General features: G+C 49.2%; 28 non-coding genes and 1 pseudogene across 28 annotated transcripts; all 29 read right to left on the bottom strand.

Annotated features, from left to right (window-relative positions):
• Nucleotides 1-379: 379 nt before the first annotated feature.
• Nucleotides 380-498, bottom strand: LOC123175524 (5S ribosomal RNA). Its single transcript, XR_006487977.1, has one exon. It is a non-coding gene; the product is annotated as a 5S ribosomal RNA (ribosomal RNA).
• Nucleotides 499-865: 367 nt separating this feature from the next.
• Nucleotides 866-984, bottom strand: LOC123175546 (5S ribosomal RNA). Its single transcript, XR_006487997.1, has one exon. It is a non-coding gene; the product is annotated as a 5S ribosomal RNA (ribosomal RNA).
• Nucleotides 985-1,351: 367 nt separating this feature from the next.
• Nucleotides 1,352-1,470, bottom strand: LOC123175523 (5S ribosomal RNA). Its single transcript, XR_006487976.1, has one exon. It is a non-coding gene; the product is annotated as a 5S ribosomal RNA (ribosomal RNA).
• Nucleotides 1,471-1,837: 367 nt separating this feature from the next.
• Nucleotides 1,838-1,956, bottom strand: LOC123175522 (5S ribosomal RNA). Its single transcript, XR_006487975.1, has one exon. It is a non-coding gene; the product is annotated as a 5S ribosomal RNA (ribosomal RNA).
• A 367-nt stretch (nt 1,957-2,323) lies between these two features.
• On the bottom strand, nt 2,324-2,442 carry LOC123175537 (5S ribosomal RNA). Its single transcript, XR_006487989.1, has one exon. It is a non-coding gene; the product is annotated as a 5S ribosomal RNA (ribosomal RNA).
• A 367-nt stretch (nt 2,443-2,809) lies between these two features.
• On the bottom strand, nt 2,810-2,928 carry LOC123175535 (5S ribosomal RNA). The gene has a single exon (XR_006487987.1). It is a non-coding gene; the product is annotated as a 5S ribosomal RNA (ribosomal RNA).
• Nucleotides 2,929-3,295: 367 nt separating this feature from the next.
• LOC123175542 (5S ribosomal RNA) lies at nt 3,296-3,414 on the bottom strand. Its single transcript, XR_006487994.1, has one exon. It is a non-coding gene; the product is annotated as a 5S ribosomal RNA (ribosomal RNA).
• A 367-nt stretch (nt 3,415-3,781) lies between these two features.
• On the bottom strand, nt 3,782-3,900 carry LOC123175525 (5S ribosomal RNA). The gene has a single exon (XR_006487978.1). It is a non-coding gene; the product is annotated as a 5S ribosomal RNA (ribosomal RNA).
• Nucleotides 3,901-4,266: 366 nt separating this feature from the next.
• On the bottom strand, nt 4,267-4,385 carry LOC123175540 (5S ribosomal RNA). The gene has a single exon (XR_006487992.1). It is a non-coding gene; the product is annotated as a 5S ribosomal RNA (ribosomal RNA).
• A 367-nt stretch (nt 4,386-4,752) lies between these two features.
• On the bottom strand, nt 4,753-4,871 carry LOC123175530 (5S ribosomal RNA). The gene has a single exon (XR_006487982.1). It is a non-coding gene; the product is annotated as a 5S ribosomal RNA (ribosomal RNA).
• Nucleotides 4,872-5,238: 367 nt separating this feature from the next.
• On the bottom strand, nt 5,239-5,357 carry LOC123175521 (5S ribosomal RNA). The gene has a single exon (XR_006487974.1). It is a non-coding gene; the product is annotated as a 5S ribosomal RNA (ribosomal RNA).
• Nucleotides 5,358-5,723: 366 nt separating this feature from the next.
• On the bottom strand, nt 5,724-5,842 carry LOC123175545 (5S ribosomal RNA). Its single transcript, XR_006487996.1, has one exon. It is a non-coding gene; the product is annotated as a 5S ribosomal RNA (ribosomal RNA).
• A 367-nt stretch (nt 5,843-6,209) lies between these two features.
• LOC123175550 (5S ribosomal RNA) lies at nt 6,210-6,328 on the bottom strand. The gene has a single exon (XR_006488001.1). It is a non-coding gene; the product is annotated as a 5S ribosomal RNA (ribosomal RNA).
• A 367-nt stretch (nt 6,329-6,695) lies between these two features.
• LOC123175538 (5S ribosomal RNA) lies at nt 6,696-6,814 on the bottom strand. The gene has a single exon (XR_006487990.1). It is a non-coding gene; the product is annotated as a 5S ribosomal RNA (ribosomal RNA).
• A 367-nt stretch (nt 6,815-7,181) lies between these two features.
• Nucleotides 7,182-7,300, bottom strand: LOC123175549 (5S ribosomal RNA). The gene has a single exon (XR_006488000.1). It is a non-coding gene; the product is annotated as a 5S ribosomal RNA (ribosomal RNA).
• A 367-nt stretch (nt 7,301-7,667) lies between these two features.
• Nucleotides 7,668-7,786, bottom strand: LOC123175531 (5S ribosomal RNA). Its single transcript, XR_006487983.1, has one exon. It is a non-coding gene; the product is annotated as a 5S ribosomal RNA (ribosomal RNA).
• A 367-nt stretch (nt 7,787-8,153) lies between these two features.
• On the bottom strand, nt 8,154-8,272 carry LOC123175543 (5S ribosomal RNA). The gene has a single exon (XR_006487995.1). It is a non-coding gene; the product is annotated as a 5S ribosomal RNA (ribosomal RNA).
• Nucleotides 8,273-8,639: 367 nt separating this feature from the next.
• Nucleotides 8,640-8,758, bottom strand: LOC123175536 (5S ribosomal RNA). Its single transcript, XR_006487988.1, has one exon. It is a non-coding gene; the product is annotated as a 5S ribosomal RNA (ribosomal RNA).
• A 367-nt stretch (nt 8,759-9,125) lies between these two features.
• On the bottom strand, nt 9,126-9,244 carry LOC123175532 (5S ribosomal RNA). Its single transcript, XR_006487984.1, has one exon. It is a non-coding gene; the product is annotated as a 5S ribosomal RNA (ribosomal RNA).
• A 367-nt stretch (nt 9,245-9,611) lies between these two features.
• On the bottom strand, nt 9,612-9,730 carry LOC123175547 (5S ribosomal RNA). The gene has a single exon (XR_006487998.1). It is a non-coding gene; the product is annotated as a 5S ribosomal RNA (ribosomal RNA).
• A 368-nt stretch (nt 9,731-10,098) lies between these two features.
• LOC123175520 (5S ribosomal RNA) lies at nt 10,099-10,217 on the bottom strand. The gene has a single exon (XR_006487973.1). It is a non-coding gene; the product is annotated as a 5S ribosomal RNA (ribosomal RNA).
• A 367-nt stretch (nt 10,218-10,584) lies between these two features.
• On the bottom strand, nt 10,585-10,703 carry LOC123175539 (5S ribosomal RNA). Its single transcript, XR_006487991.1, has one exon. It is a non-coding gene; the product is annotated as a 5S ribosomal RNA (ribosomal RNA).
• Nucleotides 10,704-11,070: 367 nt separating this feature from the next.
• Nucleotides 11,071-11,189, bottom strand: LOC123175529 (5S ribosomal RNA). Its single transcript, XR_006487981.1, has one exon. It is a non-coding gene; the product is annotated as a 5S ribosomal RNA (ribosomal RNA).
• A 367-nt stretch (nt 11,190-11,556) lies between these two features.
• Nucleotides 11,557-11,675, bottom strand: LOC123175527 (5S ribosomal RNA). Its single transcript, XR_006487980.1, has one exon. It is a non-coding gene; the product is annotated as a 5S ribosomal RNA (ribosomal RNA).
• Nucleotides 11,676-12,042: 367 nt separating this feature from the next.
• On the bottom strand, nt 12,043-12,161 carry LOC123175526 (5S ribosomal RNA). Its single transcript, XR_006487979.1, has one exon. It is a non-coding gene; the product is annotated as a 5S ribosomal RNA (ribosomal RNA).
• A 367-nt stretch (nt 12,162-12,528) lies between these two features.
• Nucleotides 12,529-12,647, bottom strand: LOC123175541 (5S ribosomal RNA). The gene has a single exon (XR_006487993.1). It is a non-coding gene; the product is annotated as a 5S ribosomal RNA (ribosomal RNA).
• Nucleotides 12,648-13,014: 367 nt separating this feature from the next.
• Nucleotides 13,015-13,120, bottom strand: LOC123175548 (uncharacterized; annotated as a pseudogene).
• A 367-nt stretch (nt 13,121-13,487) lies between these two features.
• Nucleotides 13,488-13,606, bottom strand: LOC123175534 (5S ribosomal RNA). The gene has a single exon (XR_006487986.1). It is a non-coding gene; the product is annotated as a 5S ribosomal RNA (ribosomal RNA).
• An 819-nt stretch (nt 13,607-14,425) lies between these two features.
• On the bottom strand, nt 14,426-14,544 carry LOC123175533 (5S ribosomal RNA). The gene has a single exon (XR_006487985.1). It is a non-coding gene; the product is annotated as a 5S ribosomal RNA (ribosomal RNA).
• Between the last annotated feature and the right edge of the window lie 262 nt (nt 14,545-14,806).

Genomic DNA, 14,806 nt, shown 5'->3' with positions numbered 1-14,806 from the left:
ATGATCGCATCCGACATGTTTCCCCGTCTTCGTCCCTTATGCTTGCCACTCCCAGGTCCGCTCCAAAGACGATTCTACATTCTCACTACCATTACAACCGTTCCCTAACAATGGATAATGTCCTATACTACTTACTCTCCCGCTCAATCACGGAGACGAGTTTTCCACGGTTTCCACCCCTCCCTCCATACCGCAGCAACACGAGTTTTTTCCACCCCTTTCAGAACGCGCTCTTCGCGCCACAAAGCCGCCCCAAGACGCGCGAGCAATGAGCATCGAGCTTAAACATATCGCAAACGTCAAACATAATATAACGGGATTAATATATATCGCGCACGTGCGACATGTTTGTCACAAGGCGCAACAAATAATTATAAAAGGAATGCAACACGAGGACTTCCCAGGAGGTCACCCATCCTAGTACTACTCTCGCCCAAGCACGCTTAACTTCGGAGTTCTGATGGGATCCGGTGCTTTAGTGCTGGTATGATCGCATCCGACATGTTTCCCCGTCTTCGTCCCTTATGCTTGCCACTCCCAGGTCCGCTCCAAAGACGATTCTACAGTCTCACTACCATTACAACCGTTCCCTAACAATGGATAATGTCCTATACTACTTACTCTCCCGCTCAATCACGGAGACGAGTTTTCCACGGTTTCCACCCCTCCCTCCATACCGCAGCAACACGAGTTTTTTCCACCCCTTTCAGAACGCGCTCTTCGCGCCACAAAGCCGCCACAAGACGCGCGAGCAATGAGCATCGAGCTTAAACATATCGCAAACGTCAAACATAATATAACGGGATTAATATATATCGCGCACGTGCGACATGTTTGTCACAAGGCGCAAAAAATAATTATAAAAGGAATGCAACACGAGGACTTCCCAGGAGGTCACCCATCCTAGTACTACTCTCGCCGAAGCATGCTTAACTTCGGAGTTCTGATGGGATCCGGTGCTTTAGTGCTGGTATGATCGCATCCGACATGTTTCCCCGTCTTCGTCCATTATGCTTGCCACTCCCAGGTCCGCTCCAAAGACGATTCTACAGTCTCACTACCATTACAACCATTCCCTAACAATGGATAATGTCCTATACTACTTACTCTCCCGCTCAATCACGGAGACGAGTTTTCCACGGTTTCCACCCCTCCCTCCATACCGCAGCAACACGAGTTTTTTCCACCCCTTTCAGAACGCGCTCTTCGCGCCACAAAGCCGCCCCAAGACGCGCGAGCAATGAGCATCGAGCTTAAACATATCGCAAACGTCAAACATAATATAACGGGAATAATATATATCGCGCACGTGCGACATGTTTGTCACAAGGCGCAAAAAATAATTATAAAAGGAATGCAACACGAGGACTTCCCAGGAGGTCACCCATCCTAGTACTACTCTCGCCCAAGCACGCTTAACTTCGGAGTTCTGATGGGATCCGGTGCTTTAGTGCTGGTATGATCGCATCCGACATGTTTCCCCGTCTTCGTCCCTTATGCTTGCCACTCCCAGGTCCGCTCCAAAGACGATTCTACACTCTCACTACCATTACAACCGTTCCCTAACAATGGATAATGTCCTATACTACTTACTCTCCCGCTCAATCACGGAGACGAGTTTTCCACGGTTTCCACCCCTCCCTCCATACCGCAGCAACACGAGTTTTTTCCACCCCTTTCAGAACGCGCTCTTCGCGCCACAAAGCCGCCCCAAGACGCGCGAGCAATGAGCATCGAGCTTAAACATATCGCAAACGTCAAACATAATATAACGGGATTAATATATATCGCGCACGTGCGACATGTTTGTCACAAGGCGCAAAAAATAATTATAAAAGGAATGCAACACGAGGACTTCCCAGGAGGTCACCCATCCTAGTACTACTCTCGCCCAAGCACGCTTAACTTCGGAGTTCTGATGGGATCCGGTGCTTTAGTGCTGGTATGATCGCATCCGACATGTTTCCCCGTCTTCGTCCCTTATGCTGGCCACTCCCAGGTCCGCTCCAAAGACGATTCTACATTCTCACTACCATTACAACCGTTCCCTAACAATGCATAATGTCCTATACTACTTACTCTCCCGCTCAATCACGGAGACGAGTTTTCCACGGTTTCCACCCCTCCCTCCATACCGCAGCAACACGAGTTTTTTCCACCCCTTTCAGAACGCGCTCTTCGCGCCACAAAGCCGCCTCAAGACGCGCGAGCAATGAGCATCGAGTTTAAACATATCGCAAACGTCAAACATAATATAACGGGATTAATATATATCGCGCACGTGCGACATGTTTGTCACAAGGCGCAAAAAATAATTATAAAAGGAATGCAACACGAGGACTTCCCAGGAGGTCACCCATCCTAGTACTACTCTCGCCCAAGCACGCTTAACTTCGGAGTTCTGAAGGGATCCGGTGCTTTAGTGCTGGTATGATCGCATCCGACATGTTTCCCCGTCTTCGTCCCTTATGCTTGCCACTCCCAGGTCCGCTCCAAAGACGATTCTACATTCTCACTACCATTACAACCGTTCCCTAACAATGGATAATGTCCTATACTACTTACTCTCCCGCTCAATCACGGAGACGAGTTTTCCACGGTTTTCACCCCTCCCTCCATACCGCAGCAACACGAGTTTTTTCCACCCCTTTCAGAATGCGCTCTTCGCGCCACAAAGCCGCCCCAAGACACGCGAGCAATGAGCATCGAGCTTAAACATATCGCAAACGTCAAACATAATATAACGGGATTAATATATATCGCGCACGTGCGACATGTTTGTCACAAGGCGCAAAAAATAATTATAAAAGGAATGCAACACGAGGACTTCCCAGGAGGTCACCCATCCTAGTACTACTCTCGCCCAAGCACGCTTAACTTCGGAGTTCTGATGGGATCCGGTGCTTTAGTGCTAGTATGATCGCATCCGACATGTTTCCCCGTCTTCGTCCCTTATGCTTGCCACTCCCAGGTCCGCTCCAAAGACGATTCTACATTCTCACTACCATTACAACCGTTCCCTAACAAAGGATAATGTCCTATACTACTTACTCTCCCGCTCAATCACGGAGACGAGTTTTCCACGGTTTCCACCCCTCCCTCCATACCGCAGCAACACGAGTTTTTTCCACCCCTTTCAGAACGCGCTCTTCGCGCCACAAAGCCGCCCCAAGACGCGCGAGCAATGAGCATCGAGCTTAAACATATCGCAAACGTCAAACATAATATAACGGGATTAATATATATCGCGCACGTGCGACATGTTTGTCACAAGGCGCAAAAAATAATTATGAAAGGAATGCAACACGAGGACTTCCCAGGAGGTCACCCATCCTAGTACTACTCTCGCCCAAGCACGCTTAACTTCGGAGTTGTGATGGGATCCGGTGCTTTAGTGCTGGTATGATCGCATCCGACATGTTTCCCCGTCTTCGTCCCTTATGCTTGCCACTCCCAGGTCCGCTCCAAAGACGATTCTACATTCTCACTACCATTACAACCGTTCCCTAACAATGGATAATGTCCTATACTACTTACTCTCCCGCTCAATCACGGAGACGAGTTTTCCACGGTTTCCACCCCTCCCTCCATACCGCAGCAACACGAGTTTTTTCCACCCCTTTCAGAACGCGCTCTTCGCGCCACAAAGCCGCCCCAAGACGCGCGAGCAATGAGCATCGAGCTTAAACATATCGCAAACGTCAAACATAATATAACGGGATTAATATATATCGCGCACGTGCGACATGTTTGTCACAAGGCGCAAAAAACAATTATAAAAGGAATGCAACACGGGGACTTCCCAGGAGGTCACCCATCCTAGTACTACTCTCGCCCAAGCACGCTTAACTTCGGAGTTCTGATGGGATCCGGTGCTTTAGTGCTGGTATGATCGCATCCGACATGTTTCCCCGTCTTCGTCCCTTATGCTTGCCACTCCCAGGTCCGCTGCAAAGACGATTCTACATTCTCACTACCATTACAACCGTTCCCTAACAATGGATAATGTCCTATACTACTTACTCTCCCGCTCAATCACGGAGACGAGTGTCCACGGTTTCCACCCCTCCCTCCATACCGCAGCAACACGAGTTTTTTCCACCCCTTTCAGAACGCGTTCTTCGCGCCATAAAGCCGCCCCAAGACGCGCGAGCAATGAGCATCGAGCTTAAACATATCGCAAACGTCAAACATAATATAACGGGATTAATATATATCGCGCACGTGCGACATGTTTGTCACAAGGCGCAAAAAACAATTATAAAAGGAATGCAACACGAGGACTTCCCAGGAGGTCACCCATCCTAGTACTACTCTCGCCCAAGCACGCTTAACTTCGGAGTTCTGATGGGATCCGGTGCTTTAGTGCTGGTATGATCCCATCCGACATGTTTCCCCGTCTTCGTCCCTTATGCTTGCCACTTCCAGGTCCGCTCCAAAGACGATTCTACATTCTCACTACCATTACAACCGTTCCCTAACAATGGATAATGTCCTATACTACTTACTCTCCCGCTCAATCACGGAGACGAGTTTTCCACGGTTTCCACCCCTCCCTCCATACCGCAGCAACACGAGTTTTTTCCACCCCTTTCAGAACGCGCTCTTCGCGCCACAAAGCCGCCCCAAGACGCGCGAGCAATGAGCATCGAGCTTAAACATATCGCAAACGTCAAACATAATATGACGGGATTAATATATATCGCGCACGTGCGACATGTTTGTCACAAGGCGCAAAAAACAATTATAAAAGGAATGCAACACGAGGACTTCCCAGGAGGTCACCCATCCTAGTACTACTCTCGCCCAAGCACGCTTAACTTCGGAGTTCTGATGAGATCCGGTGCTTTAGTGCTGGTATGATCGCATCCGACATGTTTCCCCGTCTTCGTCCCTTATGCTTGCCACTCCCAGGTCCGCTCCAAAGACGATTCTACATTCTCACTACCATTACAACCGTTCCCTAACAATGGATAATGTCCTATACTACTTACTCTCCCGCTCAATCACGGAGACGAGTTTTCCACGGTTTCAACCCCTCCCTCCATACCGCAGCAACACGAGTTTTTTCCACCCCTTTCAGAACGCGCTCTTCGCGCCACAAAGCCGCCCCAAGACGCGCGAGCAATGAGCATCGAGCTTAAACATATCGCAAACGTCAAACATAATATAACGGGATTAATATATATCGCGCACGTGCGACATGTTTGTCACAAGGCGCAAAAAATAATTATAAAAGGAATGCAACACGAGGACTTCCCAGGAGGTCACCCATCCTAGTACTACTCTCGCCCAAGCACGCTTAACTTCGGAGTTCTGATGGGATCCGGTGCTTTAGTGCTGGTATGATCGCATCCGACATGTTTCCCCGTCTTCGTCCCTTATGCTTGCCACTCCCAGGTCCGCTCCAAAGACGATTCTACAGTCTCACTACCATTACAACCGTTCCCTAACAATGGATAATGTCCTATACTACTTACTCTCCCGCTCAATCACGTAGACGAGTTTTCCACGGTTTCCACCCCTCCCTCCATACCGCAGCAACACGAGTTTTTTCCACCCCTTTCAGAACGCGCTCTTCGCGCCACAAACCGCCCCAAGACGCGCGAGCAATGAGCATGGAGCTTAAACATATCGCAAACGTCAAACATAATATAACGGGATTAATATATATCGCGCACGTGCGACATGTTTGTCACAAGGCGCAAAAAATAATTATAAAAGGAATGCAACACGAGGACTTCCCAGGAGGTCACCCATCCTAGTACTACTCTGGCCCAAGCACGCTTAACTTCGGAGTTCTGATGGGATCCGATGCTTTAGTGCTGGTATGATCGCATCCGACATGTTTCCCCGTCTTCGTCCCTTATGCTTGCCACTCCCAGGTCCGCTCCAAAGACGATTCTACACTCTCACTACCATTACAACCGTTCCCTAACAATGGATAATGTCCTATACTACTTACTCTCCCGCTCAATCACGGAGACGAGTTTTCCACGGTTTCCACCCCTCCCTCCATACCGCAGCAACACGAGTTTTTTCCACCCCTTTCAGAACGCGCTCTTCGCGCCACAAAGCCGCCCCAAGACGCGCGAGCAATGAGCATCGAGCTTAAACATATCGCAAACGTCAAACATAATATAACGGGATTAATATATATCGCGCACGTGCGACATGTTTGTCACAAGGCGCAAAAAATAATTATACAAGGAATGCAACACGAGGACTTCCCAGGAGGTCACCCATCCTAGTACTACTCTCGCCCAAGCACGCTTAACTTCGGAGTTCTGATGGGATCCGGTGCTTTAGTGCTGGTATGATCGCATCCGACATGTTTCCCCGTCTTCGTCCCTTATGCTTGCCACTCCCAGGTCCGCTCCAAAGACGATTCTACAGTCTCACTACCATTACAACCGTTCCCTAACAATGGATAATGTCCTATACTACTTACTCTCCCGCTCAATCACGGAGACGAGTTTTCCACGGTTTCCACCCCTTCCTCCATACCGCAGCAACACGAGTTTTTTCCACCCCTTTCAGAACGCGCTCTTCACGCCACAAAGCCGCCCCAAGACGCGCGAGCAATGAGCATCGAGCTTAAACATATCGCAAACGTCAAACATAATATAACGGGATTAATATATATCGCGCACGTGCGACATGTTTGTCACAAGGCGCAAAAAGTAATTATAAAAGGAATGCAGCACGAGGACTTCCCAGGAGGTCACCCATCCTAGTACTACTCTCGCCCAAGCACGCTTAACTTCGGAGTTCTGATGGGATCCGGTGCTTTAGTGCTGGTATGATCGCATCCACCATGTTTCCCCGTCTTCGTCCCTTATGCTTGCCACTCCCAGGTCCGCTCCAAAGACGATTCTACATTCTCACTACCATTACAACCGTTCCCTAACAATGGATAATGTCCTATACTACTTACTCTCCCGCTCAATCACGGAGACGAGTTTTCCACGGTTTCCACCCCTCCCTCCATACCGCAGCAACACGAGTTTTTTCCACCCCTTTCAGAACGCGCTCTTCGCGCCACAAAGCCGCCCCAAGACGCGCGAGCAATGAGCATCGAGCTTAAACATATCGCAAACGTCAAACATAATATAACGGGATTAATATATATCGCGCACGTGCGACATGTTTGTCACAAGGCGCAAAAAATAATTATAAAAGGAATGCAACACGAGGACTTCCCAGGAGGTCACCCATCCTAGTACTACTCTCGCCCAAGCACGCTTAACTTCGGAGTTCTGATGGGATCCGGTGCTTTAGTGCTGGTATGATCGCATCCGACATGTTTCCCCGTCTTCGTCCCTTATGCTTGCCACTCCCAGGTCCGCTCCAAAGATGATTCTACACTCTCACTACCATTACAACCGTTCCCTAACAATGGATAATGTCCTATACTACTTACTCTCCCGCTCAATCACGGAGACGAGTTTTCCACGGTTTCCACCCCTCCCTCCATACCGCAGCAACACGAGTTTTTTCCACCCCTTTCAGAACGCGCTCTTCGCGCCACAAAGCCGCCCCAAGACGCGCGAGCAATGAGCATCGAGCTTAAACATATCGCAAACGTCAAACATAATATAACGGGATTAATATATATCGCGCACGTGCGACATGTTTGTCACAAGGCGCAAAAAATAATTATAAAAGGAATGCAACACGAGGACTTCCCAGGAGGTCACCCATCCTAGTACTACTCTCGCCCAAGCACGCTTTACTTCGGAGTTCTGATGGGATCCGGTGCTTTAGTGCTGGTATGATCGCATCCGACATGTTTCCCCGTCTTCGTCCCTTATGCTTGCCACTCCCAGGTCCGCTCCAAAGACGATTCTACAGTCTCACTACCATTACAACCGTTCCCTAACAATGGATAATGTCCTATACTACTTACTCTCCCGCTCAATCACGGAGACGAGTTTTCCACGGTTTCCACCCCTCCCTCCATACCGCAGCAACACGAGTTTTTTCCACCCCTTTCAGAACGCGCTCTTCGCGCCACAAAGCCGCCCCAAGACGCGTGAGCAATGAGCATCGAGCTTAAACATATCGCAAACGTCAAACATAATATAACGGGATTAATATATATCGCGCACGTGCGACATGTTTGTCACAAGGCGCAAAAAATAATTATAAAAGGAATGCAACACGAGGACTTCCCAGGAGGTCACCCATCCTAGTACTACTCTCGCCCAAGCACGCTTAACTTCGGAGTTCTGATGGGATCCGGTGCTTTAGTGCTGGTATGATCGCATCCAACATGTTTCCCCGTCTTCGTCCCTTATGCTTGCCACTCCCAGGTCCGCTCCAAAGACGATTCTACATTCTCACTACCATTACAATCGTTCCCTAACAATGGATAATGTCCTATACTACTTACTCTCCCGCTCAATCACGGAGACGAGTTTTCCACGGTTTCCACCCCTCCCTCCATACCGCAGCAACACGAGTTTTTTCCACCCCTTTCAGAACGCGCTCTTCGCGCCACAAAGCCGCCCCAAGACGCGCGAGCAATGAGCATCGAGCTTAAACATATCGCAAACGTCAAACATAATATAACGGGATTAATATATATCGCGCACGTGCGACATGTTTGTCACAAGGCGCAAAAAATAATTATAAAAGGAATGCAACACGAGGACTTCCCAGGAGGTCACCCATCCTAGTACTACTCTCGCCCAAGCACGCTTAACTTCGGAGTTCTGATGGAATCCGGTGCTTTAGTGCTGGTATGATCGCATCCGACATGTTTCCCCGTCTTCGTCCCTTATGCTTGCCACTCCCAGGTCCGCTCCAAAGACGATTCTACATTCTCACTACCATTACAACCGTTCCCTAACAATGGATAATGTCCTATACTACTTACTCTCCCGCTCAATCACGGAGACGAGTTTTCCACGGTTTCCACCCCTCCCTCCATACCGCAGCAACACGAGTTTTTTCCACCCCTTTCAGAACGCGCTCTTCGCGCCACAAAGCCGCCCCAAGACGCGCGAGCAATGAGCATCGAGCTTAAACATATCGCAAACGTCAAACATAATATAACGGGATTAATATATATCGCGCACGTGCGACATGTTTGTCACAAGGCGCAACAAATAATTATAAAAGGAATGCAACACGAGGACTTCCCAGGAGGTCACCCATCCTAGTACTACTCTCGCCCAAGCACGCTTAACTTCGGAGTTCTGATGGGATCCGGTGCTTTAGTGCTGGTATGATCGCATCCGACATGTTTCCCCGTCTTCGTCCCTTATGCTTGCCACTCCCAGGTCCGCTCCAAAGACGATTCTACAGTCTCACTACCATTACAACCGTTCCCTAACAATGGATAATGTCCTATACTACTTACTCTCCCGCTCAATCACGGAGACGAGTTTTCCACGGTTTCCACCCCTCCCTCCATACCGCAGCAACACGAGTTTTTTCCACCCCTTTCAGAACGCGCTCTTCGCGCCACAAAGCCGCCCCAAGACGCGCGAGCAATGAGCATCGAGCTTAAACATATCGCAAACGTCAAACATAATATAACGGGATTAATATATATCGCGCACGTGCGACATGTTTGTCACAAGGCGCAAAAAATTATTATAAAAGGAATGCAACACGAGGACTTCCCAGGAGGTCACCCATCCTAGTACTACTCTGGCCTAAGCACGCTTAACTTCGGAGTTCTGATGGCATCCAATGCTTTAGTGCTGGTATGATCGCATCCGACATGTTTCCCCGTCTTCGTCCCTTATGCTTGCCACTCCCAGGTCCGCTCCAAAGACGATTCTACACTCTCACTACCATTACAACCGTTCCCTAACAATGGATAATGTCCTATACTACTTACTCTCCCGCTCAATCACGGAGACGAGTTTTCCACGGTTTCCATCCCTCCCTCCATACCGCAGCAACACGAGTTTTTTCCACCCCTTTCAGAACGCGCTCTTCGCGCCACAAAGCCGCCCCAAGACGCGCGAGCAATGAGCATCGAGCTTAAACATATCGCAAACGTCAAACATAATATAACGGGATTAATATATATCGCGCACGTGCGACATGTTTGTCACAAGGCGCAAAAAAAAAATTATACAAGGAATGCAACACGAGGACTTCCCAGGAGGTCACCCATCCTAGTACTACTCTCGCCCAAGCACGCTTAACTTCGGAGTTCTGATGGGATCCGGTGCTTTAGTGCTGGTATGATCGCATCCGACATGTTTCCCCGTCTTCGTCCCTTATGCTTGCCACTCCCAGGTCCGCTCCAAAGACGATTCTACACTCTCACTACCATTACAACCGTTCCCTAACAATGGATAATGTCCTATACTACTTACTCTCCCGCTCAATCACGGAGACGAGTTTTCCACGGTTTCCACCCCTCCCTCCATACCGCAGCAACACGAGTTTTTTCCACCCCTTTCAGAACGCACTCTTCGCGCCACAAAGCCGCCCCAAGACGCGCGAGCAATGAGCATCGAGCTTAAACATATCGCAAACGTCAAACATAATATAACGGGATTAATATATATCGCGCACATGCGACATGTTTGTCACAAGGCGCAAAAAGTAATTATAAAAGGAATGCAACACGAGGACTTCCCAGGAGGTCACCCATCCTAGTACTACTCTCGCCCAAGCACGCTTAACTTTGGAGTTCTGATGGGATCCGGTGCTTTAGTGCTGGTATGATCGCATCCAACATGTTTCCCCGTCTTCGTCCCTTATGCTTGCCACTCCCAGGTCCGCTCCAAAGACGATTCTACAGTCTCACTACCATTACAACCGTTCCCTAACAATGGATAATGTCCTATACTACTTACTCTCCCGCTCAATCACGGAGACGAGTTTTCCACGATTTCCACCCCTCCCTCCATACCGCAGCAACACGAGTTTTTTCCACCCCTTTCAGAACGCGCTCTTCACGCCACAAAGCCGCCCCAAGACGCGTGAGCAATGAGCATCGAGCTTAAACATATCGCAAACGTCAAACATAATATAACGGGATTAATATATATCGCGCACGTGCGACATGTTTGTCACAAGGCGCAAAAAATAATTATAAAAGGAATGCAACACAAGGACTTCCCAGGAGGTCACCCATCCTAGTACTACTCTCGCCCAAGCACGCTTAACTTCGGAGTTCTGATGGGATCCGGTGCTTTAGTGCTGGTATGATCGCATCCGACATGTTTCCCCGTCTTCGTCCCTTATGCTTGCCACTCCCAGGTCCGCTCCAAAGACGATTCTACAGTCTCACTACCATTACAACCGTTCCCTAACAATGGATAATGTCCTATACTACTTACTCTCCCGCTCAATCACGGAGACGAGTTTTCCACGGTTTCCACCCCTCCCTCCATACCGCAGCAACACGAGTTTTTTCCACCCCTTTCAGAACGTGCTCTTCGCGCCACAAAGCCGCCCCAAGACGCGCGAGCAATGAGCATCGAGCTTAAACATATCGCAAACGTCAAACATAATATAACGGGATTAATATATATCGCGCACGTGCGACATGTTTGTCACAAGGCGCAAAAAATAATTATAAAAGGAATGCAACACAAGGACTTCCCAGGAGGTCACCCATCCTAGTACTACTCTCGCCCAAGCACGCTTAACTTCGGAGTTCTGATGGGATCCGGTGCTTTAGTGCTGGTATGATCGCATCCGACATGTTTCCCCGTCTTCGTCCCTTATGCTTGCCACTCCCAGGTCCGCTCCAAAGACGATTCTACATTCTCACTACCATTACAACCGTTCCCTAACAATGGATAATGTCCTATACTACTTGCTCTCCCGCTCAATCACGGAGACGAGTTTTCCACGGTTTCCACCCCTCCCTCCATACCGCAGCAACACGAGTTTTTTCCACCCCTTTCAGAACGCGCTCTTCGCGCCACAAAGCCGCCCCAAGACGCGCGAGCAATGAGCATCGAGCTTAAACATATCGCAAACGTCAAACATAATATAACGGGATTAATATATATCGCGCACGTGCGACATGTTTGTCACAAGGCGCAAAAAATAATTATAAAAGGAATGCAACACGAGGACTTCCCAGGAGGTCGCCCATCCTAGTACTACTCTCGCCCAAGCACGCTTAACTTCGGAGTTCTGATGGGATCCGGTGCTTTAGTGCTGGTATGATCGCATCCGACATGTTTCCCCGTGTTCGTCCCTTATGCTTGCCACTCCCAGGTCCGCTCCAAAGACGATTCTACAGTCTCACTACCATTACAACCGTTCCCTAACAATGGATAATGTCCTATACTACTTACTCTCCCGCTCAATCACGGAGACGAGTTTTCCACGGTTTCCACCCCTCCCTCCATACCGCAGCAACACGAGTTTTTTCCACCCCTTTCAGAACGTGCTCTTCGCGCCACAAAGCCGCCCCAAGACGCGCGAGCAATGAGCATCGAGCTTAAACATATCGCAAACGTCAAACATAATATAACGGGATTAATATATATCGCGCACGTGCGACATGTTTGTCACAAGGCGCAAAAAATAATTATAAAAGGAATGCAACACAAGGACTTCCCAGGAGGTCACCCATCCTAGTACTACTCTCGCCCAAGCACGCTTAACTTCAGAGTTCTGATGGGATCCGGTGCTTTAGTGCTGGTATGATCGCATCCGACATGTTTCCCCGTCTTCGTCCCTTATGCTTGCCACTCCCAGGTCCGCTCCAAAGACGATTCTACATTCTCACTACCATTACAACCGTTCCCTAACAATGGATAATGTCCTATACTACTTACTCTCCCGCTCAATCACGGAGACGAGTTTTCCACGGTTTCCACCCCTCCCTCCATACCGCAGCAACACGAGTTTTTTCCACCCCTTTCAGAACGCGCTCTTCGCGCCACAAAGCCGCCCCAAGACGCGCGAGCAATGAGCATCGAGCTTAAACATATCGCAAACGTCAAACATAATATAACGGGATTAATATATATCGCGCACGTGCGACATGTTTGTCACAAGGCGCAAAAAATAATTATAAAAGGAATGCAACACGAGGACTTCCCAGGAGGTCACCCATCCTAGTACTACTCTCGCCCAAGCACGCTTAACTGGGATCCGGTGCTTTAGTGCTGGTATCATCGCATCCGACATGTTTCCCCGTCTTCGTCCCTTATGCTTGCCACTCCCAGGTCCGCTCCAAAGACGATTCTACATTCTCACTACCATTACAACCGTTCCCTAACAATGGATAATGTCCTATACTACTTACTCTCCCGCTCAATCACGGAGACGAGTTTTCCACGGTTTCCACCCCTCCCTCCATACCGCAGCAACACGAGTTTTTTCCACCCCTTTCAGAACGCGCTCTTCGCGCCACAAAGCCGCCCCAAGACGCGCGAGCAATGAGCATCGAGCTTAAACATATCGCAAACGTCAAACATAATATAACGGGATTAATATATATCGCGCACGTGCGACATGTTTGTCACAAGGCGCAAAAAATAATTATAAAAGGAATGCAACACGAGGACTTCCCAGGAGGTCACCCATCCTAGTACTACTCTCGCCCAAGCACGCTTAACTTCGGAGTTCTGATGGGATCCGGTGCTTTAGTGCTGGTATGATCGCATCAGGCATGTTTCCCCGTCTTCTTCCCTTATGCTTGCCACTCCCAGGTCCGCTCCAAAGACGATTCTACACTCTCACTACCATTACAACCGTTCCCTAACAATGGATAATGTCCTATACTACTTACTCTCCCGCTCAATCACGGAGACGAGTTTTCCACGGTTTCGAACCCTCCCTCCATACAGCAGCAACACGAGTTTTTTCCACCCCTTTCAGAACGCGCACTTCGCGCCACAAAGCCGCCCCAAGACGCGCGAGCAATGAGCATCGAGCTTAAACATATCGCAAACGTCAAACATAATATAACGGGATTAATATATATCGCGCACGTGCGACATGTTTGTCACAAGGCGCAAAAAATAATTATAAAAGGAATGCAACACGAGGACTTCCCAGGAGGTCACCCATCCTAGTACTACTCTCGCCCAGTGCTTTAGTGCTGGTATGATCGCATCCGACATGTTTCCCCGTCTTCGTCCCTTATGCTTGCCACTCCTAGGTCCGCTCCAAAGACGATTCTACACTCTCACTACCATTACAACCGTTCCCTAACAATGGATAATGTCCTATACTACTTACTCTCCCGCTCAATCACGGAGACGAGTTTTCCACGGTTTCCACCCCTCCCTCCATACCGCAGCAACACGAGTTTTTTCCACCCCTTTCAGAACGCGCTCTTCGCGCCACAAAGCCGCCCCAAGACGCGCGAGCAATGAGCGTCGAGCTTAAACATATCGCAAACGTCAAACATAATATAACGGGATTAATATATATCGCGCACGTGCGACATGTTTGTCACAAGGCGCAAAAAATAATTATAAAAGGAATGCAACACGAGGACTTCCCAGGAGGTCACCCATCCTAGTACTACTCTCGCCCAAGCACGCTTAACTTCGGAGTTCTGATGGGATCCGGTGCTTTAGTGCTGGTATGATCGCATCAGGCATGTTTCCCTGTCTTCTTCCCTTATGCTTGCCACTCCCAGGTCCGCTCCAAAGACGATTCTACACTCTCACTACCATTACAACCGTTCCCTAACAATGGATAATGTCCTATACTACTTACTCTCCCGCTCAATCACGGAGACGAGTTTTCCACGGTTTCCACCCCTCCCTCCATACCGCAGCAACACGAGTTTTTTCCACCCCTTTCAGAACGCGCTCTTCGCGCCACAAAGCCGCCCCAAGACGCGCGAGCAATGAGC

The sequence above is a fragment of the Triticum aestivum genome, unplaced genomic scaffold (assembly GCF_018294505.1).
Source record: "Triticum aestivum cultivar Chinese Spring unplaced genomic scaffold, IWGSC CS RefSeq v2.1 scaffold3504, whole genome shotgun sequence".
Classification (NCBI taxonomy): Eukaryota; Viridiplantae; Streptophyta; class Magnoliopsida; order Poales; family Poaceae; genus Triticum; species Triticum aestivum.
Note: the sequence above shows the minus strand (reverse complement) of the source record. Positions and strands in the feature narration are given on the sequence as shown.